Source organism: Vicugna pacos, chromosome 3 (assembly GCF_048564905.1).
Source record: "Vicugna pacos chromosome 3, VicPac4, whole genome shotgun sequence".
Taxonomy (NCBI): domain Eukaryota; kingdom Metazoa; phylum Chordata; class Mammalia; order Artiodactyla; family Camelidae; genus Vicugna; species Vicugna pacos.
The window spans coordinates 9935959-9961549 of record NC_132989.1 but is presented as its reverse complement, the minus strand read 5'-3'; the positions used below and the strand labels follow the sequence as shown (position 1 = coordinate 9961549).

The following is a 25591-nucleotide window of genomic DNA, read 5'->3' as shown; positions in this document are numbered from 1 at the left end:
TTCATCTTGTTTGTAAATCAGGATGCAAATAAGTTCCATTCTTTAGATTGGCTTTTATGTCTCCTAAATCTCTCTTAATCCATAGTTTCCCCATCAGTCTCCCCCCGCCCCTTTTTCTTTCCTCCCTTGCACTCACCTTGTTGAAGACAATAGGGTTGTTTGTGCTGCAGACAGTCCCACAGTCGGAGTGTTATTGATTGCATCCGTGTAATGTATGTAGCAGATTTCTCCGTCCTTCACATTTCCTCTAAGCTAGCAGATTGAATTCAGGCTGTGTGGCTTTGGCTAGACGACTTCCTGGGTGAGGCTGTGTGCTTCCATCAGGAGGACTGTGAAACCCCTTTCCTTGGTGATAACAGCAGTCATTGATGATTATTACTGATAGCTCATTTTTCATTGAAGATTACAAAATGTCGGTATTCAAATTTTATTTTTTTGTTCTTATTTTTGGTGAAAAATTTCAACAAATGGAAACTTTTCTCACCAGTATTTGGTTATAGGTCAATAGGTCACAAGGAAAGCAGGACAAAAGCTTGATTTTCTCTCCTGACCATTTTAAAAATACTGATTTGGTTCTCTGTTATCTTCCAAAGGTGGCCAGTGGGGTTCTTTTTCTTCTTCTGTAGTATCACTGTAAATGCATAGACTTAACTGTATCTGCTGTGTTTTATTCTTTGTAGCCATTGCCCTCATTGATGTTCTGGTTTTCCCATCCATAATTTGCATTTTTATGAGTGTTGATGAATTCATAGGCTATTTGCATTTTTTATAAATTTCGTATTGCTGCCCCCTGCCTATTTTTCTAGACAATTACTGATGTTTTCCCTTCCTATCTTTAGATGATCTTTATATATTAGGAATATGAACTCTTTGCTCTTACAAAATGAAAAGATTACCCCTGTGAAATTATGTAAGCAGTGCAAGAATATGAATAACAAACTGGGGAACCAGATTTACAGTTTTTATCACAAAGATGAGCTCACAGCTCAGCAGGGGAGAGCAGAACAGTAGTTGGGGCTGAGACCCCAGACTCAGACTCTCATAGGTTGCGATCAATACTCTGTGATATTGCGTAAGTTATTTTAATACTCTGAGCCATTACCTTTTCCATGTCTAATACGGGATTCCTGATAACATCACCTCATTAGTTTGCTGGGAGCATTTCATGAGCAAATACAAGCTTAGCACAGTGCTGGTGCATAGAAGCTTATAAACGGTAGCTCTGAGATGCTTCTGTTGGTCACCAGTAATGATGGAAATCAACTGAACTTTAATTAATAGCTTGCATGTTGGGCCATAATTCCACCCCTCTTACCCTCAGATTATTTGGGTTTACTCAACACATCAGCATAGTGGGAGACCCAGTCATTCTTTACCATAACCTTTGCTTTTGGCCATCACAGAGGTAGCAAGGAAATGGTGTAGCTTTGTTTGGAAATCCATCAGCAAAGAGTGTCATAAATGATTAATTTATGTCCAGGTACAGATGCATCTGTGCACTGGCTCTATGTTGCCTTCTTACTCTGTGCCTCGGAGAAATCAACAACACACACCCGGAGTTCATACTCTCAACAACTTGATCTGGTGGACAAGACATAAATGTATTGTCACACATATTACTAGTTTTTACTCTCCTAGAGTTCTTTTAAGAGATCATAATCAAGGTGTTAGTCTGCCCACTTAATAGGTGAGAAAATACATAGTCCCATGAATTAATTATATACTTTATGTTAATTCAGACATAGCATTATTGTGTTAAAATTGCTCCTCACAAAGAACCCTTTGAGGCGGGTATTATGATTTCTGTCTTGCAGATGAAGCACTGAGAGGTTGATTAACATGTCCAAAGATACAGATAGTGGGTGGCTGAGCCAAGAAGCAAGCTTCTAACCAGTATTGCCTTTGAACTTGATGGTATCAAGGCAAAACTGTGTCCTTGTTTCTGGCTTCCTAGTACAGGGTTACTGAACATCCATGCTTTGTGTTCACAGTGGGGTTAATACAGTGAATCTAACTCATGTGTGTGGCCAAGAGTCAGAGGCTGGTGTTCTGGGGCTGAGGTGACGCTTTCTAATGATTTCTTTACTGGGTTAGTGTCTAGAGAAATACGGAAAGTTGCCACTTAAAATAGCCTCTGGTCATTTAATCTCTCGTCCATCTAGGCCTGTGGTCCAGTTGTATCTCCAGGCTAACAGATAAGGAGCGTGTGGTGAACTCAGCTATTGTCTGGGATGAAGGCAGCACAGAACACCCACTGTCTGGATTTGAGGCCAGGTTGGGTAGCCAGCTGCTGCTGGGAATTTTGTTAGTATTTATGTAGGACGTTGGTCCACAGGCATTTGTGGAAGCTAGTGGGTAGCTGTGAATCAACACATGAGTCATGCAAAGAGCAGATGTATTTAGAAAACTTCTATGTATGCTTGCTCTTAGGCTGGGAACAAAGACAGCTTCTTTGGCACTGAAGGCCAATTTCCTGAAGCAAAGGGTGGACCTGTATTTCTAGATATCTGAAGTGGCAGACATCAGACTAGGAGGGCTAGCGGGCACGTGCCTCTGGAGAGGGGTGAGGGCGGGCATCATTTGTTCTTGAACACTTAAAAGCACATCTTGTGAGCCACTGCTGTTATTACCTACAAATTGTCGGTGTCTGACTCACTTTACAAAGTTTGAGATAAATATTTCATTAACCAGCAAAGAAGAATACAGATCAGCGGTTACTCCTGGTGCTAAGAAATTCCCTAAAATTCCACTATAATGTTTAGTGACTTTTCTTCTAGGTGCCTTTTGATTTCATTGTTCAAATTAAAAGGCTGACCAGGTAAGGAAATAAGATGCTAATGTACTGGCAGGAGATGAGGTGAATAAAAGTCACCTTATATACGCCTTAAAAATCCAGTGGCATGGATTTTCTTTCACCACACCCCAGCAGCTTTATTGTTGGGTATCCAGACTACAGGTGGATAGCAGGCAAGGTCTTTAATACGTAGGCAGAGGCGGGGTGATGAGAGTTACAGGGAAGCACCCAGACCTCCTAAGTATATTACACTGCGTGGGCGTGGCATTGCTGCAGCAAATGCCAACTCGTAGAAAACGTAGTTCATATTTCACAAATTGATTTGGTCCCCTATCCTTGCTGTTGAGGGAGCAAGTGTCCCAACGTGTGGTGTGACCTCCGGTATGACTTTGGAAGAAGCGTGCCCTCTCCCATCTGTGGGCTTGCACTGTCCTCAGCAGAGACGGGGCTGGGCAGTTACATTCTTTAGGAGACTGGACTCTTCCTTTGGGGTTCAAAATGCAGCATTTCCAAGTGTCTGAACTAGGTTTCACCAGACACAGAATCTAGGAAAGAATCGGTCGTGATTGTCTGCCTGCTGGGGGAACGCCCCCAAGTGCCAGGTTTGAATCCTGTCAACTTCGAGTTGCGTGATTTCAGGCAAATCACTTGATGTCTCCACACCTCAACTTCCTCACACAGCAATGGAAGTCACAGACGTATGGCGGTGCACGGCTGGCAGCATGAATGCCGTGTGTAGGTGTGTGAGGTGCAGGCTTGGGTACCTTCGTGGTGTTTGTATTATCACAGTTCTCTTTGAAAGATTAAGTCCTTACAGCGTTCCTCTCCTAGACTGAACCCTGCTGGTGCAGTGAGATAGATAGTTCATCCCTTCCCCTGGTACCCTTCTGCTCTGGAATTTTAATCGAGATTCACTTTAAAGATTTAAGTCTCCTGTCGCCCTCCTACTGTCCCTGGCCCTGCCCTCTCTGGTCACCTGCCTTTCTCGGGACCACATCTGGGTACATGTGTGGATCGATGCCTACATGTGCTCTATGCTTACAGAAATCATTTTTAACACAAGCCAAACCATTAGGCGTGTTTCACACTCTGCCACAGGTACAGCCACTAATTGATACCTTTTGAAAAATGACATGTTCCCTGAAGCGTTCAAGGCTGCCCGATGGGCAGAAATGCTGCCCTCCTCTGTGATTAGCGCCCTAACCATGCAGACACTGGTGATTTAAGACGCATATTGTTCTATTTTGACATTATTCCCTTTGACAATATGCCTGATGTATATGCTTTCTGTTTAGTTTGCCATATAGCAGCATTGAGTCCATCACAGTTTCCAAAGATTTCAAAAACAAAAAAGCAAATTTCTGAAGCTGTGTTGCCTGAGTGTAGTGCTCTCTGTACCGTACCATCCACGTAGCATCTTGTTAACGAATTGTGGGTTTGTGGATTTGGTGAATACTTCCTGTTTCTTTGCTGAAGGAGGTAATTTTACCAGGATCAACTCAGAGGAGGTGTGTATTGGGTGAGCTGTGGGGAACAAACTGAAGAAGGGAGCTTGTCTCCCAAGAAAACCAAGAATTATCGAATTCGCTCTATGAAGCAGAAATCAGCACACCTATATCAGTATATGGGAGAATCAACAACTTTGTAGGTGTTTTCTGTGTATCCCAGTATCTGGACAGATGTTAGGCAATTGCAAAAGACAAAAGTGCTGGAATGAAAACTCCACGAGGGCAGGAATAAAGTCTAATATCCCCTACCTTGTGTCTAGTCTTTGACAAAGACAATGGTACATGTTACATCCTTAATAAACGTTTGTTAGTGATGTGCTGCCAGGCAAGTCCTTCAGTGACTTAGAATGGAGTGTAAGTAACTTTTCCCTGAAGCACCGTAACTTTTTATGAGGTTGTGGTACAATGAAACCTGAAAGGTAGATGACATGTTTTTATGTTGTTACTACCTGAGCATAGTTTAATGTCAGGAAGAAAGAAAGATGCATTTGAATAGACTGGAGACTTGAATTCTCAAAGCAGTCAGCACAGTTTCTTTAATAACGCCATACATCATTGTGCTGAATTATAGCATTGTTTGCTTTCAAAGTTGGGTTTCTTGGCTTTGGAATGCAAGAATAATTGTAGACTGTGGCTTGACGATTATCAGCTTGCTATAATACTAGGGCCACGATCATCTTCAGATTGCCAGGCATCAGCAAGAGGACAAGAAGTGAACCAGAAAACTTGCGTTTCTCATGTTACAAAGTTCTGCCGTCTGCCCTGGGGTGTAGGGGCAGTTGGGGTAATGCTATTCATCTGAGCCTAGAGATGGTCCAGGGAAAATTGCCCAAAGTCACATCAAGGGCTACGAAAGTAATTTCATGTGATGAAAGATGGGAAAGACTCAGATTCTGGTGGATGTGAAATGCAAGTAGATAAAATCATGAAATGTTGTGCACAATGTAAGTCTGCAACCATATAGATAAAATACTAAGAGTAGCAGACCTTCACTGAGTACTTACGTCATGGACATAATGAATGATTTATCTCTGTTACCTCCTTTCATTTTCATAACATTCTAAAGGAGTAGGAATTCCTGTCGTCTCACTTGTATGTAAAAATTTGATCCTTCAAGAGGCTAAGTTTCTGAGCCAGGATTTCATTATGGTGGAACCAGGATGTGAGTTCTCTGAGGACCCCAAAGTCACCTTCTTAAATATTGCACCCTATTTCCTAACCAATTTTAAACTACTCAGAATACGGGAGCCTTTTTATTAATTAAAAAGGAAAGTGAGCATTTTTTTAGAGCTGGAAAATTTTTGGAGGGCATGTAGTTTTGCCCAGGGAGCAACAGATTCCCAGGGAGGTGGCGGGATCACCTTAAAGGCATGAGATGGTGACAAATTAGACCCAAAATCCTTTGATTCCTGCCCCATGCCTTTTCCCTGAACACATGTCTTCCCTTTTCTTTGTCTAATCTTGGGTCCCTGGTTCTCATGTTCCCTCAAGTAAGGCAGAGACTTAGATTTGAGGGAAGGGCAAGAAATAAAGGCAGGGAGGAATAGGCAAGGAAGGCTGAGAAGGACACAGAGAAAGGGGCAGTGGAGCTGCAGGAAGAGGAGGTGAGCAGCGCCGTCCCAGTCTACGCAGCATCCTCTCTTCAGGTGTTTCATTTTGGAAATCATTTTGGACATTTCACTTGTTTAATCCACAAATATCTTTAATATGCATGTTTTGTGTCACATGCCAGCCTATCCCAAAACCACGTCTAACACGAGCCCTGGAAGGCACTCACGTAGTTATAGGGTGTCAGAATCACTGGGGACAGAATGCTTTTGGTTCACATCTGGCTCAGCCACTTGCCATCTAAGTGGCCTTGAAAAGGTTTACTTGACCTTCCTCCTTCATTCATTTGCTCAAAATTGGATACTGAGCTGCACCTTTGTGCTGGGCTGTGCAGGGAGGAGTGCTGGGCATGGAGTAGGATTCTAGAGATGGCATTCCTTGCCTGTAGGGAGCTTATGTCTTATGGGAGAAGGTGGGTAACAGTAGAGCGTGTAGGATATCAAAAGTCTTCAGTGAATTTTAAACAGGGAAGGGGGAATGAGGAGATGTGGTTAGTGTTTATACTTTTAAATAGGGTGATTGCAAAGGGCCTCACTGAAAAGGTAACATTGAAACAAAGGTAGGAAATAGAGGAAAGAAGAGCATTCTGGGGAAAGGGAACGGTGAGGACCAAGTCAAGTTGGAGGCGTGTCAGAGGAACAGCCCCGAGGCCAGCCTGGCTGGAGAGGAGTAAGTGACACAAGAGGAGTGATAACAGTGACGACTTCATGGTGACTTTGGCTCTGAGTGGGGTAGAAGGTTTTGAGCAGGGGACTGTCACTGTATTTCGCAAGGGTCCATTTGAGAGTGACAGCCATGGCTTGAGCACACCTACTGTGCAGCCATGTGGACCCATAATGATGCCTTGGACCAGGGTGGCCATACAAAGCAGGTGGCAAGAGCAGTTAGCTGCTGCATTTATTCTGAAGATAGAGCCGCTGAAATTGGCCGATGTTCTGGAAGACCTGGGGTGTGTATGAGAGAAAGGGGTCAAGGTTGACTGGGAGAGTTTGGGGCTGATCAGCAGGGTGAGTGATGCTGCCATTGACTGAGAACTCATAGAGCAGGAGGGGTGCGGGTCTTCCTTGTCTTGAGAAGCGTGTTGGTGGTGATAGAATTGTGACTTCAGTTTGGGCAGATAATATCTGGTATATCTGTTAGAATTCTAAGCAGAGTTTCTGGATAGTCAGTTGGTAGGGGAGTCTGGAGGTCAGAGCAGTATCTGGGCCTGAAGACACATCCTCAGAGTTGTCAGTGATATAATAGGTCTTAAGCCATGGAGCTGGTGAACAAGGGTACATAGAAAGGAGGCTCAGGGCTGAGTCCCAGGATGCTCCCGTGTTGGAAGTTGGGAGCTTGAGTGGATCTAGCAGATCTAGCCACGAGGGACAGCAGGCAAGTTTGGCATCTTAGAAGCCAACTATTTCAAGATGAAGAAGTGATGTACTGGCCCCTTGTCTCATCTTAGCATCAGCCACAGGGTTAAGACCTTACTTGTGTTTACTAAGATTTGCTTGCTTCACTGGTTGACATATGGCACAGGTAATGAATCACCCTCTGATCTTTACCTTCCTTATATGTTAAATGGGCATATTTGGCTAGTCATGGCTTAATAAAACGTCCAGCCTTGATATACTATGACCTTTTCTGATTCTGTGTGATTTTGTAGGATCAAGACTGAATCTATTCCAGTACTATGCCTTTTTATGCCAGTCAGAATATAATGTATCTTTTGTCTAATTTCTTCAAATCAAATTATCATGAAATTAATATCACTGTTCTGTTGTTGTTGTTGTTTTGAATATCTTTTACTTGTGATTTTTTTGTAGAGCTGGAAGAAACCTCCATCCTCTGGGGCTTGAAGAAGACTGTACAGGAACCTGTGTGGAGGTTAATAAAACCATCCCTTTGGTGGTGGCCTGAGTGGATTATCTTAACCCCAATGTTGCCCTGAAATTTGTGTTCAAGATTCAAGAAGAGTTGGACTGCTAAGGTACAGACTTGTGGCTTTGATATCTCTTTTAAGACAAATAAATATAAAGTTATATAGTCATTTTCACAGCCTTTTCTGGTCTTCATCCCCTCTTTTCTTTTTCTCTTTCCTCCTCCCTTCCTCCTTTTAAGCAATGATCTAATCTTGTGTTACCAGCTTGTGGGATGGGTAAAAACACAACAGGGGAAGCTGAGGGCTGCACTGTCTCAATAATAGAGCTGATCAGAGGGCAGTAAGTCAAAGCATGAGGAGAAATTTATGCAGGTGTCTCTGAGAGAAAGAAAAAAGAAATCGGGGTAGTACCTGTGTGATAAGACTTCAGGTCTACAGGTAAGTAAAGAAGTGGTGCGTGTAATGCAATGTTGATTCCCACTCTGTGTCCTCAGGGAACTTTCGGCAAAATGTATTTATCTTATGGTTTTGGAGGGAGTTGTCTTTTTCTTTCTTTTGAATACATACCTATGCTGGGGCAGATTCTAAGTCGGATAAAGAGGTTCCTTTTTTTTTTCCTGGTTACAAGGATAATCATTGTGTGTGTGCGTGTGTGTGTATGTATACATACGTGTAATACATGCATACAATTTGTTGAGTGGTACCTGATGGTTCTCTATATATACGTGTGTGTATAAAATCTTCATATATGAAGGGTGGTGGGGAAAGAGGAACAGGACAGATGGAGGGAGGAGGGAGCGAATCCTACAGAAACTACTGCTAATCTTGTGCTTATTGTCAGTCAGGCATTGTGCTGTACGGTTTGGGGGAAACAACGTCACAGGCACAACTGGTAACAACCATCCAGAATGGGGATTTGTGTTGTGGGAAACCAGAGGAGAGACAGGTAAAAAGGTTTTCTAATGATGATGTAGCAAGGAAGGGTCAGGGGCCAGACTCTTTAACAGACATATTCGAATTTAAGTGTGTGCTCACCTGTCACGTGGAATAGTGGGACTGTGTATGGTGCTGGTCAAAAGCGCTGGGGAAACAGGGTTTAACAGCCTAGGACCACATGGCATGTCCAGGAGAAATTGGAGAATGCCTCTGACAGTTCCATTGGCTGTCACTTTCATTTCCTTCAAAGAAAAAAAATAAAGCTCTCATTAACCCAAAGATAACTAAGATGTTGAGTTGGCTCCCTTTTCAGGGTCTCATAGACCTCCTAGATTGTCATCGTTTGTGCAATGTAGAGCTCCAGAGCTGATGAAAGTCACATTAGTTACAGCCACAGACCTGCTTTGATTTGCTCTCGCTGTATCTCTGACTTGCTCACAGCTGGAGTAGGTGTGGTGCACACTGTCAGCCGATCATGAATAGACCTTCCTTTGAGGATGAGGCATATATACTTTCTGGTTTTTGTAAAATCCTCTGATGGCCATATACTGAGGTCTGATTTTAACTTTGCTCATGGTTTCTCTGAAGGAGTGCTAAGCAACTGGTAAAAATGTGAGGGTGGTATTTCAAACTCCCTCTTCCCCTTTATTCATAGTATTTTAAAAAGGATTTTTGCGAAGGAGATAAATTATTTTTCCCTTTTTGAATCAAAGGGTATCTTTAAAGCAGTTTAATGTAAATACTATTTGTGAATTCTTTTTCTATTAACATGGTTTCAAAGGCCAAATAGGTAATTTGACAATCAGAAAGGAAAAACCTACAGTGCATATTTTTGAGTCCTTGCACCATGTAAACATTCTACATAATAGATGTACAGTTGTGGTGCCTTTCTCTGCCCACATGTCCTTGATCTGTTGGAAAGGAAAGCTACAAAAGCTCTTCTCTGCTGTCCTAAAAACCTACAGAAGCTTAGGGGTTTGCATTGGGACTTTGATGACTGAGTTTTTGGCTTTGAGAGTGTTGATCTTTAATTCAGAATGCCTGTGTACTGTCAGGAATATTCGCTGAGATGCCAACTGTTTAAAACATAAATTCAGCAGAGAAACTTTTAAAGGACTTGGTCATAAAAATGTTCCTGGTTTAGAGACCAGTCAACCCTTCAGGAGAAAATAAAGCTCTGATTGTTGACAAAGGATGCAGGGGAAAGAAAGGCTACTTTGCAGGACGTGTTCATCACAGGGCTAGATTCGGCTGTCAGGTGTACAGGGATGTTCCTGCCCGTGCTCACAGACCAACACTCAATTTCCAGGAAGGAAGGAAGAGAGGCAATGTTGGTCCATCAATCTACCATAATGTTTCCTGGCTCTCATGCTCCAGCGCATGGAGTGGATTTCTCAGATGTTTTTTCAAGTGAAGACGGTATAGAGACGATGGGCTCAGACTTTCGAAAAGACAGATCGCACTCCTGCCTGAATATTAGAAAAGCCGTTGAGTTTTTCTAAGCCATTACTGTTCAAAGTGTGGTCCATAAGCCAGCAGCCTTAGCATCACCTACACTTGTTAGGTATGCAGATTCTCAGGCTCTTTACCCGGCTCATTAAACAGAGGCTCTTGGAGTGTGAGGTCCAGGAATCTGTTTTTACATGCTCTTCATGTAATTCAGATACTTTGCTAAAATTTGAAAACCACAGCTAAATCTGTTCCCTGGTCTATGAAAAAGAAGGGCATTTTTAAAAACATCTCATGTCCAAAAACTAGGATGCTCTAAGAATATTAATGATTAATACACCTAAGTGTGTGTATGTCTATAAACACATACACTTGTATTTATGAATATATATGGTATTTAAGGGGGTAAAAACGTCTTCAGATACCTAAAGCAAAGTTACTTAGGTTTTAATTACTGCATCTGAAATTTAGAAAGTGAAAAACAGATATAAAAATAATAAAACTTAATGCCAGTCTAACTGTTACACATAAATGGGTCAATGGGACAGAATGGGGTTCTGAAATAGATGCACATTTGTATAGTCAACTAGATTTTGGCAAAGGCACCAAAGCAATTCCTTGGGATAGGAAAACTTCTTCAACAAACAGTGCTGGAACAACTGGATGTTTATATGAAAAGTAAAGAATCTAAACCCCTACCTCAGTCCATACCAGAAATCAGTTTGGGTCAGATCACAGGCTGAAACACAGAAGGGCCAACAACACAGTAGAAAAGTTAGAATATCTTTGCAGCTTCAGGCGGCAGAGATTTCTTATAAAGGACACCATAAGCACCAACTGTAAGAAGAAAAACACATTAAAAACATCTACTCGATAGAAAGCATCACTAAGAAAATAAACCCCACAACCCACCGACAATATTTACGACATATGCATCTAATATATACATGAAGAACGCTTCATAAAGCACCATGAAGAATGGCCAGTGAACACAAGCAGTGAGCTCTGATAAATTCCTAAAATAGAATGCCCATCAGCAATGTTCTGTCGATAGACTTTCCAACACGGATGAATCTCAAAGTCACTATGAGTGAAAGAAGCTAAATACCCAGAAATACTTACTTCATGATTTATAATTGAGAAATTATGGAATAGTCAGAACTGTATGATGACAGGAATCAGATCAGTGCCTGGCTCTGGTTAGGTATGCAGGTGGGGGATGACCTGGGAAAGGCACCGAGGGAAATTTCTGTGGTCATGAAAACGTTGTGTGTCTTGATAGTCATTTGTTAAAACTGCTTAGATGGCAAATTCACTAAGCCCTTCACTGTGTGAATTACATATGTTAAAATGTGTAAAACAATATTTTGAACTTCCACTTTTTTGAGTACTTTGTCGAAAGGACTGTTCTTAATATGTAAATACTCATTTAATCATCGGAACGACCCTGGGGTTGGTATTATAATACCACTTGACCGATGTGGAAACTGAGAGTGAGGAAAGTAAGGTAATGGGCTTCAAATCATACTGCTTGGTCACAGAAACTGAATTCAAGAGCCCCAGACATGCTTACCTCCAAAACATACCTTAACCCCCAAGTTACACTTTTGTCATAAATTCCCTGGCTCTATTTTAATTCTTGATCAAATGTGAGGCAGAAGTCCCCTGCAAGATGCTACCAGGATGGCCAGTGAGGGACAGAGGTTATTAAATAGACAGGTTAAGTATTTTCTGGGTAACTGGGGTTGTGGGGGTTGGCGATAAAAAGCGAGCAGCAAATGTTACTGCCTTCAGGGATCGTTGCTTTAAGGCACTCACACAGGTCTGTCTTCTCAGGGTGATCCTTCTGGATTACAGAATATAATATAAACAGTAGTATCAGAAACCTTAAAATACGCAGTTATGAGAACATGGTATGACTGATGACTGCCAGAGGCAGAATCATTTTATAAAAAGCACTAGAGTGAGGCTGCCTGGGTTTAAGTGCAGGCTCGTCCACTTTCTGGATGGGTAACCCGTGGCAAGTCGCTGAACTGCTCCCAGCCTCAGTTTCTTCGTTGGTGGGCTAGGGGTGATTCTCATGCCTATGTGATAGAGTGAAAGTGACACTTAAATGAAATTATGTTTGCAAAGTGTTGGCGTATGCAGGTTCCTTACAATCCCTGTGTAAATGTTAAGCTGCTGGTTTGATTCTGAGAGATCATATGACATTCCTAAGTAAGAGAAAAACATTTTATTCCCTTTACATGGCCTCTGAGTCACTGTGTATATCTCTGCATTCATTTAATTTTAGCTGAAAGCAACATGCTTTGATTTTCTAAAAACCGTATCAGTTTCACTATAAGAATTTGGACACTCAGAAAGAACTTGACCCTGTTGCCAAAAAAAAAAAATCATTTAATTAATATACAGGAAATTGTGTTGTGGAAAAAACTGTCATTCAACGTAGATGTTACATTTTATCGGTCCAGAGGGACTGAATAGGAGTTGAAACTATTTAGCATGTTTAACGGATATCAGCAAGGTTAATTGTCTGGGGAATGGTTAGGAGCGGAATTCCTTTATGTGCCTCCTCAATTTGTGATACTGTCATAATCGTTTTCATGAGACTTGGACATAAGTCTTTATTTTAGCTGTGCTTTTTAGAGTCTCAATTTCCAGAGTAAAAATGTTATAATCAGAGGTGTTACAAATACATGCCCGCTAGCAGTGCTTTCCTTATAAATTACAAATTAGTCTGTTACCAACTTGCTCTATAAGGTAGAAAAATCTCCAGACACCTCCAAAAATGTTATCAAAGGGAAATTAAAAGCTGCTTTTAAGAATATTTTTTTGTCACTGTTTGGATCGTTACCCCTAAGCGTGATGAGGTGAGGGATAAGGGTAAGAACCCTGCCGATACTGTCAGGGGACTATGTGAGTGTGAGGTGTGTTTCTTCCTTTGGAACCATTCTCATCAGTAAATTCTTTCTTATGCTGGTTTTATGCAAGTGTTGGTATTTTTGTGGATCATTTTTGCCCTGGCCTGTTTCCTTGGATGTGGAAATGGTTTTTTGTACTTTCTGTGCCTCCCTGCATATCAGCAGAATAGTGCCTGACATATCACGTCCCCTCACGGCTCTTCCCTTATGGTTTTCCTCGGCTCTCACTGAATTTACCCTGAAATTCATCATGCATTGAAATTTCATCTCAGATAATAAATATCTTAGTGTCAAACACAAAAGCATCAGCAGAACTGCTTTCTGAAACGAGAAGACTTGCTGGGGGATCCAGGGTGTAACTTCTTACAGCTGGCATTATTTGTTTCTTTTATTCACCCAATATATGGTGAGCACCTATCATGAGCCAGAGATGGTGCCAAGTTTGCTACTTATGATTTACATAACACCTGTCCACTCCTGGTTTTCAGTTTCCTCATATGAAAAATGGGAGTTTGGGTCAACTACTCCTGAGGATATCCTAGATTTCAGCAAATCGTGTTGCATTTAATTTCATATAAACTGGCGCAGCAACATTGTCTGGACATTCTGACAGTTACCTGTGAAGATAATTCAAACATGGAATACGGAAGTCCAAACAGATTTGAGCTGAAGAGATTATAAAAATTCTATACAAGACTTGTTTTTAGCACTTACTCTATGCCATGAGATTTCAGAGTCCCATTTAGAACACCTTTCTGTAGTGTTATCTAATTGTTCCGTCTGTAGTTTCTAGAGGGCTTTATTTTTTCCTTTCTGCCTCCAATAAAGCTCTTAAGAGATTATTTCGTTTTACAGATGGGGAAACTGAGGAACAGAAAGGTTAACTAACTTTCTTAAAATCACCCTGGTAGAGTAAGAAAATCTCTTTGGGTTGAGCCCTTAAAAATGCCTATGAATAAGCCTGGCTGTACTCATAGAACTTTTTACCCTGCCCTAAAGCAAACCTACTAAAAGAAACCTGCTTTAATGTTCTTTGATGCTTTTAATACATCTGAACGTGGCAGCAGCATTTTTGCCCTTCTTTTTCTAATTCAAACAGCTACCATTTTAGGAATGGTCTCCTTTTGACAGTTGCTAAAGAAGAGATATGTGTTTCTCCCCTGGAGTATTTTGTTTTGCAGTCTCTTTGTTTACTTCAGCAGAATTTTACCCAAGGCCTTTGAAACTAACAAAATTGGATTGGTTGCCGTGTTCCAAACTTGTCCAGATTTAGGTCTTATTTGCCAGGTTAAAACACCCTCCCTCCACCATTACCACCACCGATGATGACAAATATGGGGGTTTGAATTTTCCCTGCAATTTGACATGGGTTGTTCTCATAACTAGGCAAATCTATTGTAAGCTAAAAGTCTATACCCTGCAGCTTCATGTCTCCAAGTGATCCCCTCAGAAAGACTTTCTTTTTAGCTTGCTTATGGCTTCCCCTTTGCTTTGCTGCTAAACCCACCCCCATGTTGGCATTACTTATTCATGACACCTTTTTGGGTGTTCACCGCAGCATTTTCCTCAGCTTTAGCCTGGATTGCAGAGTTGATCTATGCCCATCCCATAGATCTGTTGTGAAGTTCAAATAGAAATAAACAGTGTTTTCCAAAACAGCTGGAAAACTCTACCACCCCATTGCCTGAAGAGCTATCCAGACCTTTGAGTACAACACACAATCTTCTCATTTCATTCTGCCCTTTTGCATCATCTCTTTCTGCTGTTTCCCTATGTCTCCCCAACCCCAGGCTTTCTATGAGCTTCAGTGACCCTCTCTATTTTTCTAGAAACATGCCATGTTCTTTTATATCACCACTACTTTGCAGCTGCTGGTCCTTTTGTCATCCCTACCCACTCCACACCCCCCCCCCAAGATCCAGTTCACTGCAAGTCTTCTGGGACTTCCTTGAGCCATATGTCACTTCTTCACTTTTGATTTTATTGCACTTTCTTCAAATCTGCCCTATACCTTACTATGAAGAGAAGTTATTATAATTGTGTTTATAAGTCACTCTTCCTCAATGGAAAGCAAGATCTTCAAGACAGACCTTTTTTAATGAATGTATCTTCTATTTCCCAGCTCTGCCTGGAACATAGTAGGTCCTCAACAGGCATTGGAATGGGGAAAGTGTGTGTCAATATATTGCAAAATGGATTTAATTTAGAAATAGGTTATTTTTCTACTTGTTCTTTTAGGATTTTTGAGTTCTTTTATTTGTGGTGGTTTTTAATTGTAGTTGTGATTTCCACTTGCTTGACTTGGTATTTCCATGTACATAGTATATCTTAGAGATCTTCTATCCTTAATTTCTTCCTGGCAAACATAGCTATTCTTATTATCTTTCTTTCTTACACAGGACTGTGCTTTGCAGCCTTTATTAAGTCTTCATCATTCTGACTGGGCCAGGGTTCACACACACCTAGCACATGTACTACCTCCTACCTTTCCTGTGCTCTTGGCAGACATCACTAGTCAATCCCAGCTCAGGAGTCCTAGAATACTCCCTGCGTGTCACTCCAGAAATGTAATGTGATTGAAGAAGAATGTCATAAAATTAGTGACCACAATTAATGGTTATATTTCTGTTGCTGGAGAAGGGAGCTTTTACCTGTATTACGATTATATATCAATTTTCCATCAGACTTTACTGTGTTATTTGAAAATAATTGAATATTGATATTAATTTATATTAGCATGGAAGCTAAAACCCATTTGCCATTTCTGGACTGGAAGATTTTTTTTTCTGGAGCTTCCAGTTACTCTTTCCAAGGTCACGACCTGATTGCTTTCAGAAAAAATACATTTAAGGACTCTTTACCTTCCTTATTTCTGAAGTATAACTTATTTGAGAGATTATGGATCTTATATTAGAATTCTGGGAAAGTTTAACAAGCTACCAGTCTTGATCCATTAAGACTTCAGAAGTCAAGAAGCACTTCTGCAACATTTTACCACATATGGAATGTTTGGAAAGCCATTTCTATAGTTTGAATTTTGTATAAATCAATGTTAATATCCCTTGAAATTTTTCAGGTTTTAAAACATTTTTGTAACAGACCACTTTTGTACCATTTTAGACTCCTAAAGGCTAGGTTTAGTGGCAAAGACCTCTTAATTGTATCTCTGACAAGTGGTGTCTTCCTACAGACAACATTTTGACGTCATTATTGTTGGTCTAACAAACAACATATAAAAGTCCGATGGAAAATTGATTTAAAACCATGATACAGCTGGTAAAAGCTCCCTTGCCCAGAAACAAATACAATCCATTTGTTGTGGTCACTAATTTTCTAACATTTTTTTTCAATTATATTACATTGTACCAGTTTCTATAATGTAACCGCAGAATTTCTTCCCAGAAAGGGATGACCACATGTACATATACATGGTCTGTATACAGTTTCAGGTTGTGTTTAGATCCACTTAACTTCGTCCATGGATTAAAAGTTTAGAACCCTTCCAGAAGTGATGTAGAAGGCATTGTGACCCTAATTTTAAGTAGTGATCAGCCTCTTTTAATGACTTATAAATGGTCTTACAGGATATATTCTTCTGTCTCTGACTTCATGCAGCATGATGGTTTTGAGATATATTCTTGCTCTTATATTAGTATGTTCATTATTATTTCTCACAAGTGTCATTGTGTGAATATGTCATAATTTTTCTTCATTCTCCTTTTGGTGGATATCTGGGCTGTTTCCTGTTGGAAAATAATAAAATACCATGCTAATGTAAACATCTGTGAATAAATCATTGTGCAGACATAAATTTTAATTTTGAGGTCAATATCAAAGAGTAGAATTGTTGAATCATGGGGTAGGTATTTATTTACTTTTATAAGGAACCACCATATTGTTCCTTTTTTGCAATTCAGTATCTTTATTAGTAATATATATATATTTACTGAAATATAATCAGTTTGCAATGTGTCAATTTCTGGTGTACAGCATAATGCTTCAGTCATACATGAACGAACATATATTTGTTTTCATATTTTTTATCACCCTAAGTTACTACACGATATTGAATATAGTTCCCTGTGCTATACAGTATGAACTTGTTGTTTATCTGTTTTATATGTTGTAGGTAGTATCTGAAAATCTCAAACTCCCGATTTATCTCTCCTCCCTCCCCCATAACCATAAGTTTGTTTTCTATGTCAGTGAGTCTGTTTCTGTTTTATGAATAAGTTCATTTGTCTTTTATTTTTTAGATTCCACATGTAAGTTATAGCTATAACATAGAGCCCAGAAATAAACCCACAAATTCGGTCAATTAACCTTTGACAAAGGAGGCAAGAACATACAGTGGAGTAAAGACAGTCTCTTCAGCAGATGATACTGGGAAAACTGGACAGCCACATGTAAGTGAAGTTAGAACACTCCCTCACACTATACACAAAAATAAACTCAAAATGGCTTAAAGACTTAAACATAAGCCAATGGTTCTTCAATGTAGTTCACTCCCACCCTGTATTCTCCCAAGAAATGTGTGAGAAATCCAGCTGTTCTGTCTGCCTGCTATCAACCGTATTGTTAGCCTTGTTGATTTTAACCATTCTAGTTATGTGAAATTGTATCTCTTCTTGTTTTAATTTGCATTTCCCTCTTGGCTAATGTTAAACCCTTTAACTTGTGCTTGTTGGTCATTCATGTTTCTTTTGTCGAGAATCTGTTCAAGTTTTTGACCTAATACTTCTTGTGTTTTGAGTTGTAGGAGCTCTTTAAATATTCTGGATATAAATTCTGTGTCTTTTTCATATTGCAGATAGATTCTTCCAGTCTGTTACTTGATTTTTCATTGTCTTAATGGTGTCTTCTTAATGGCAAGAGTTTTTAATTTTGGTGAAGTCCAGTGTATTCATATTTTCAGTTTGTGATCTGTGGTTTTTGTATTTACCAAAAAAGCTTGGACTGACTGACTCAAAATCACAAGGATAGTCTCCTAGGTTTTCTTCTAGAAGCTTTATGGCTCTTGGTTTTTCACTTAGGACTGTGGAATTAATTTTTCATTTTGGGCTGTTCTAGTTTCAAGTTGAGCACAGTGGCTTATAGGTTCATCAGAAGTTTGACTAGTTTCCCCCACTCTAAGCAAAGGCCCTCCTTGCTCTGCCCACCCTACTAGCCTCAGCAGTTGCTCTCAAGTACGAAATCATCCTGTGGAGTGTGATTCTTTTGGATTCCTTTGAGTCTATGGCTCTTCAATGTCTTTTTTTTTTTTTTAATTGAAGTATAGTCAGTTTCATTGTGTCAATTTTTAGTGTACAGCACAATGTCCCAGTCATGCATATGCATATATATACATACATACACATATTCATTTTTTAATATTCTTTTTCATTAAAAGTTATTATAGGATATTGAATTATTGAATATAGTTCCTTGTGCTATACAGAAGAAATTTTTAAAATCTATTTTCAGATACAGTGCTTAACATTTGCAAATCTCAGAATCCTAAATTTATCCCTTCCCACTCCCTTCCCCCTGTCTGTGAGTCTGTTTCTGTTTTGTAGATGAATTCATTAGTGTCCTCTTTTTTTTTTTTTTAAGATTCCACATATAAGTGATAGCATATGGTATTTCTCTTTGTCTTTCTGGCTTACTACACTTAGAGTCAATGTCTTTAAAGAAAGGTGTATGTTAGTTTTAACTGGTTAGTTATAGTTGTAGCAAGAGTGACATTTGTTCGTGTACTTGACATCCTAACCATAAGTGAAACTTTTACTCCCCATTCTTAAATAAAAAATGACCATCTGACTTTCAGAAAATCAGTTGCAGAGGAGAGAAAAACATAATCATGATAAAAGGACAAATATTACTAATAAATGATGTGCGATCATCACAAAAAAACTAATATGAGGGCAGAAGACTATATTTAAAACTGACTTATAAGTATCCTTGATAATAGTAAGAAAGATAATGCATCTGTAAGATAAGTGCAGAACAGTATAAAAAAGGAAAAATTAGGGAGTAGGAAGTATCTCTTGTAAATTAGGTAATTTTTAATCAATGAAAGGGTTGAAAAATAAAGTATAAATCTCTTAGGACATAGAAAAGACAAAATTTGGTAGAAATAAAGAGTCAACTGTAGTAGATCAATGCAGAGATCCCATTAAAAGGACCTCCAGTTGGGGAGTAGGGGATATTTGACTATCAAAGAAATTTTAAAACATTGTTCTAGGGAGACAATGAGTTAAATTTACACATTGTTCTAGGGAGACAGTGGGTTAAATTTACACATCACAAGCCAAGTGACATAAATGGAAAGTAAACAAATGTTCCTGGTGTATCAACTTCAGTTTTCAAAATTCTAGGAATAAAAGGATCTTAAAAGCTTCTGGAAGAGGGAGAAAAAAAAACCTCCTACAAAAAGAAATTATTTGTAAACTAGTATCAAACTTTTCATGAGCAACACTAGAGACAAGAAGAAAAACATGGAGCAGTTTCTTGTATTTTCTCAAGAAAAAACTATTTTGAGCCTAGAATTCAGCTGTAAGCCAAACTGTAAATGAGAACAAGATAAAGGCATTTTCAAAGCATCAAGATCTCTGGTCCTCTTCATGCACCCTTTCTGGCTAGATTCCTGGCAATTAAGAATGAAATTTGGGAAAGAATTCTTAAAGGTATCAAGAAATGGTGATGCTAATGAAGAGCCTCTCCAGAAAGTCAAACATGATGGTTGTGTGAGTCTTAAAAGTTTTTGGTCAAAACTGAAGAAGTTCCAGAACTCTTAAGAGGCCTTCAAGCAGAAAACTGAAGCAGATTCCTACCGAGAGAGAGTTTAGCCAGCGAGTCAAATTGTTGGGATGTGAAGAAAGCTTGTGCGTTGTCTTTAAAGAAGAGAAAAGACTAACAATTTCAAACCACAGACTCAGTAACAAATACCAACTCAAGAACAATAACAAAAATTGTACAAGGAAACCACGGTCCCAATCAGAAGCATAACAATAATAGCATTTAAGCTTTGTGGTCTAGGGGTTATGACATCAAATCCAAAGATAAATAAATTGCATCTTGGTGTATGATCTGCCTCTCCAGTCAACAATTTACATAAGTCATAATAAAATCTCTTTTCCAGTTTTAGAATCAGCCCATAAAGCAAACACACAGGCAAGTTAACCAAATGTTATAAAACCTTGACGATGAAAGTAAGGGCAAGACTGACAGATACTGATAGGTCACGAGCCGAAGGAAAGGTACTTGCACGAATATCTTTAATGAAATGGGAAGATGAGATATTTTTTCCCCCTGGGGTTAGTGAAACAAGACAGAGTTTTAGATATGTTACTTAAAGGAACAAATATAGCTATAGAAGAATAAAATAGAGGAGTAAGTGAAATCCTTATATTTCATAGAGTTAACAGACAATATACTAAAAAGGTAGATTATGAGAAAGTATTACAAGACTTCAGAAGAAGAGTTAGTGAGACCACCACCAGAGAATTAAGCACGAGGGCTGTTAAAGATGGCTCATGGTTTCTGGAAGCCCAGATGGGGAGAGTGAGGAAGTGAACTCTTGTATTTCAGCATATTTTCTTTTTTTGCCCAGTACATATATGTTCTTTTTGGGAAAAATCTTTAAAAGAAGGAATCTACTCTGGCTTCCAGGGAGATGCCTCCTGACCCTCAAATACTCATTTTGTCAGAGTATACAGTTCAAAAATGATGACCATGACTCATCCAAACATGTAATGAGTCTATGTCAGAGGTTTTATTCAACTCACTAATGAATGAGAATAATAGGAAAAGATCAAAGAGCATTTTAAAGGAACAGAGTATCTGTGTAGCCCATCGCAAAACGTGTTTGGAAATGAACTTGAATGAGAGGCAAAACGGATTCATCCTATAGAGAAATCAAGCTGTCACCTTTAGAGGGTCTTTTCCACAGGTCATAACTCTGCATGTTAACAAGTAGCTTCTCAGAGTCTGAGCTCTCGTGAACTAGTTGAAATTGCAAAGTTGAACACTGATAAATTCTCTTAGCATGTTATTAATCCTTAGGTGAGTTTGTTAACCCATGTCCAAGTCTAACTTTGAAAGGGCACATTTTACTCTCTTGATTGCCCAGTTTTAGGTAACGTTTCTTTCTAAAAAAAAAAAAAAAAAAAAAAAAACTCAAGTAGTATCCCAAGAAAGTTCTCCTGATCCTCTCGCCATCTGATTTTTTCTTCGCCCTCTGTGTGCGTCTGCAAAGCCAACCTCTGCTCCAGCAACAACATTATGACAGTGGTTCATTTTTCCTTGCTTGCTTCCTCCCTACTGAAAAGCAAGCTTGCTGGGCACAGGCCTTCTACATGGTAAATTCTCAAGATATTTGTTGAAATAATGATTTAACTTTAAAAAGTTATTGGCTGTCTTTATAAAGCAAAGACAGGGAATTAGAGATGAGAACACAGGAGAGGAAAGATCAGCAAATGAGCAGCTAGAAGGAGAAAGCTGAACTCGCCTACACAGTCTGTTGACAGGGCAGTTTGCAAGTTGTCCCGTAAATAGCTGGGGGAAGTTCTGCCTTTGAATGCAGTTGCACTCAGACGTTAAAGGAAATAAAATTCACACAGAAGGACTGCCAGGTTAAATGACTTACTGAAGCCCCATCTCTTTCTTAGATCTTTTGTAAACCTTTCATCTTAATGCCAAACATACTCTTGAATGAGACAAACGAGAAGGTTTCAGGGAGGAACTGTCTTCCTGTTTATTTCACACTTGGGGCTAGAAAATGGGATCACTTGTACTTTCTTAAAACCCATAGTCATAACTTTTTTTCCCCTGCTGTTAGAACCGCCCCTCTTCTACACATACCAAATGCAGACATAGCACCTGGAAACTGGAATGCCTTTTGGCTTGTCCTGTTTTACTGAATACATAGAACTTCTGGTCAGCTTCAAGACTCTAAAAAGTTATGTCTAATCAGGAGAAGATGTTGAAAAGTCCTAGCAGCTGTTGGACATCTACACTATTTTCTCTTGTATATGTCTTCCCCCGCCAGCCCCCAATTAAAGGTCTTATTTGAAGCAGCTTAGATGGACTCCTGTTGACGTAACTGAACCGTGGTCTTTCAAGTTAAACTTACTGTATACTGTGATAAACACACTGAATTCTGTCTTGGATGCTACTGTCCAGATGCTTTTGTGCATCATTCTAGCATCAAGACTGACAGCTTATCTCAGGGTGCCAGAGGCTGTGCTCACCCCTTGGCACCCCTTTGCCAGTCTCGGACAGCCCTGATGATGGGCTGTGCACCAGTTTTGTCCTTAAAGCTCTCCATCTTGAGTTTGATGACTAGATGGCTGTCCAGTGAAGGTCAAGTTCTAGTTTGTAAAGAGGCTGGAGAAGGGACCAGAAATAAGGTGACATGGCAAGGTAGGGCCCATGAGGTGCTGGAGGGCTGGGCTCTACCTGCAAGAGGCCAGCGCTGCTCTGCTCCAGCCAGTGGCTTTTGGGTACGTCACTGAGCCTGCGGTGTCCGGGGCCCTCTTTCATCAGATGCCGGAAATGCAGATTTGTATATGCACTTGCCTCATTCTCAGCCTGGTCTGTGGACTAAATGAGTTGTACTGACAGACTCCATTCTCTGGGGAGCCAGTTTACCACCCAGGCCTAAGTCTTGAAAACAAAGACCTTTTTAGCTTCCTAGGTGATCTCCCTGCAATCATCCTGTTCTCTCATTCGTCCACCACACTGCAGCTGGACTGATCTTTTTAAAATGCAGTCCCAGTCACATCTTTTCTTTGTTTGAAACCCTTCAGTGGCTTCCTGTTAGAGTTAGGGTAAAGGGCAAAGGCTTTATCACAGTTTACGAGGCTCACCCTGGTCTTCAGGGTTCCAACCCGTCCCCATTCTTAATTTCATTCTTTCTCTCCCCTCTTTCTGTGACTCCTCTTGTTTCCTCTAAACTAGCACACTGGCAGCTCCAGCCTTTAACCTGTGCTCACCTAGCACTTGGGCTGCTTCTCCACCCTGCCAGCCATATGCCTGCTCTTCATTTTGGGAACTTTTGGACACCTCTCAATGCTCAGCTTATGCTGTAAGAGGGCTTCATTAAGCCCCTCTACTGGGCTCTTCCATGCCCTTTATATGCAGGCAACGTGTCCTGATCCTCTGATGTCATCAGGAACATGAAACCCTAGATGATGGTCATAATTGCCGACCGGACTGTTGTTTTCCTTAGTGGACAGGGTGATGCTTGTCTCGTTTGATGGCTTATCTTCAGCAACTGGTACAATGTCACGTACGTAGTACAGACCTTTATAAAAAGGCATTATTTCGGCATCGGATTAACAATGCCTATAGCAAGTGGGGAATAATATCAGGATGTCGGATTTCATTAGGGGAGAAACCATGGCTTCACCACACTGATCTTTGGACTGGTGGGTTCTCTTTATTATGAGTCTGTTAAAACCCATTGATTTTGAGAGAGGAGGCAGTGCCAGGCAGCAATTTTGCTTTCTCTAATAACAATCTTGTTTTACTTTCTGAAAGATAGGTCTGTAATTGTTCTCTGTTTTTTCCCGAAAGGCTCTCAATGACCTTTAAACTTCTTCTGTGACATGATGAACTGGAAGGACTCTCAGAAACTCTAAGGTATAGGCTAATGTCATGTAGCCTCATGGTTGCAAACTTTAGCACCTCGAGGGCTCTTAACGTTAACTGGAATAGAAAAATACGGTGCCTTCAGAAGGTAAACATTTTGGGGAAAGAAAAATATAAAACATTTTATTACTCTGCATTTAAGCTGAGAACAGAGGACATAAACCGTTCAGGAATGCAATAATATAAATCTCGGTCCATCAAGGGCAGCCAATGGGGATAGAAGCCAAAGGAGCCAGAGAGAGAGGCTGAGAGAGGAACGCAAGGAACTCCTGCTACTTCCCCTTTTCTCCTCCCTCCCTGGAGCGACACAAGGATGAAGGTCTAAGTAAGCCACAATTTCAGGTGTTGTTTACTGAGAATGTGGAATAGACGGGTGAGCTAAGGCTGGGGTAGCCTCAGTGTGCATGATAGTTCCTCTGAGGAAGCCATTGTACACGTGGATCATTTAAATCACGTATTGGGAGCCGCTGGCCAGGGGTGGTTATCCATCACTTGAAACGCACATGACAAGTCCAAACAGGTGTGCTGGAAGTGTGAAATACGCATTAGATTTTCAAGACTTAGTTAAAAAAAAAAAAAAAGAAATGTGAAATATCTCTAACATTTTTAACAACTTTATTGAGATGTAAATTCACATACCTTTGCGCTACACCTATTTTTCATATATTAAATATCGATCACCTGTTGAAAAATGGTAATATTTTGGATATATCAGGTTAAAAGATATTAAAACTAGTTTCACATTTTCTTTTTACATTTTAATGTGACTGCTTGAAAATTAAAAATAAAATGTCTTACATTCTAGTTCTGTTGCATGGCACTGACTGAAATCATAGCTTGTTGAAGAAAATGCAATCAGAATACCTTTTACCCAGTTAATACATATCCTTCTATTTTTGAAAATATTTTTATCGAGGTATAGCTGATGTGCAATATTGTATAAGTTTCAGCTGTTCACAATTTTAAAGGTTATATTCCATTTAAAGTTATTATAAAATATTGGCTATATTCCCTGTGTTGTGCAGCATATACATGTTGCCTATCTATTGTGTACATAGTTTGTACCTCTTAATCCCCTCCCCCTTCCCTTACCTCTCTGGTAACCACTTGTTGGTTCTCTGTATCTGTGAATCTGTTTCTTTTTTGTTATAGTCACATGTTGTCTTTTTCAGATTCCGCAGACAGGTGGTAACACATAGTATCTATCTTCCTCTGTCTGACGTCTTTCACTTAGCCTAATACCCTCCAAATGCAACGCGTCTTCTATTGACCAAAAATACGTTAGGAGCTCTCTTTCTCTCTGAGATAGTTAGAAAATGATCCTGCTGGGTGTTTGCTAACAAAAGTAGGAGAAGGCAAATGATATAATCTCCATTTTCCAAACATGTTAAACCTCCCTGAGTATAAACACAAGTCAGCGTGTATTCATGTCACTTACTTTTTCTAGGCGATCATGCTTAAGTTGCTAGATTGTCCTGTTCAAATGTTTCAAACCTTGTTCTGGAAGCCCTGCTGGTGTAAACTTTCTCTCTGCTCTGTGAACTGAAATGTTTCACACTTGCCAGAAAGTCTTATATCAATGAGCTTGGAAAGAAACTGTCATAGTGAAGTGAATCAAAAAAATGTTTTTCTTTCTGCCAAAAGCAAGACTTTAGTTCCCTTACTGACAGTATATGGGAATCCTGGACCTTATGGCATTTTTCTTATATGGACCTTGGTTTTATATAACTCTTTTAAAACTGCATTTACATTTTCTTTTACTATCTCCATGAAGGAAAGTAATTAGAAATCAAGTCTTCAAGAAAATAAGCAAACATCACTGGCATTCTTTAACAATCTAAACTCTCCTGCAGTTCTGCTCCTTATGGGATTGAAATTT

General features: G+C 39.9%; 1 protein-coding gene across 8 annotated transcripts in view; it reads left to right on the top strand.

Annotated features, from left to right (window-relative positions):
* SGCD (sarcoglycan delta) overlaps positions 1-25591 on the top strand; it is a 1022496-nt gene that overhangs the window by 492140 nt on the left and 504765 nt on the right. For all 8 annotated transcript variants that reach the window (XM_072953966.1, XM_072953991.1, XM_072953973.1 and 5 more), the window contains one exon: positions 7719-7882. The gene's annotated coding sequence lies outside the window, so the exon portion shown is untranslated. The remainder of the gene's footprint in view (positions 1-7718; positions 7883-25591) is intronic.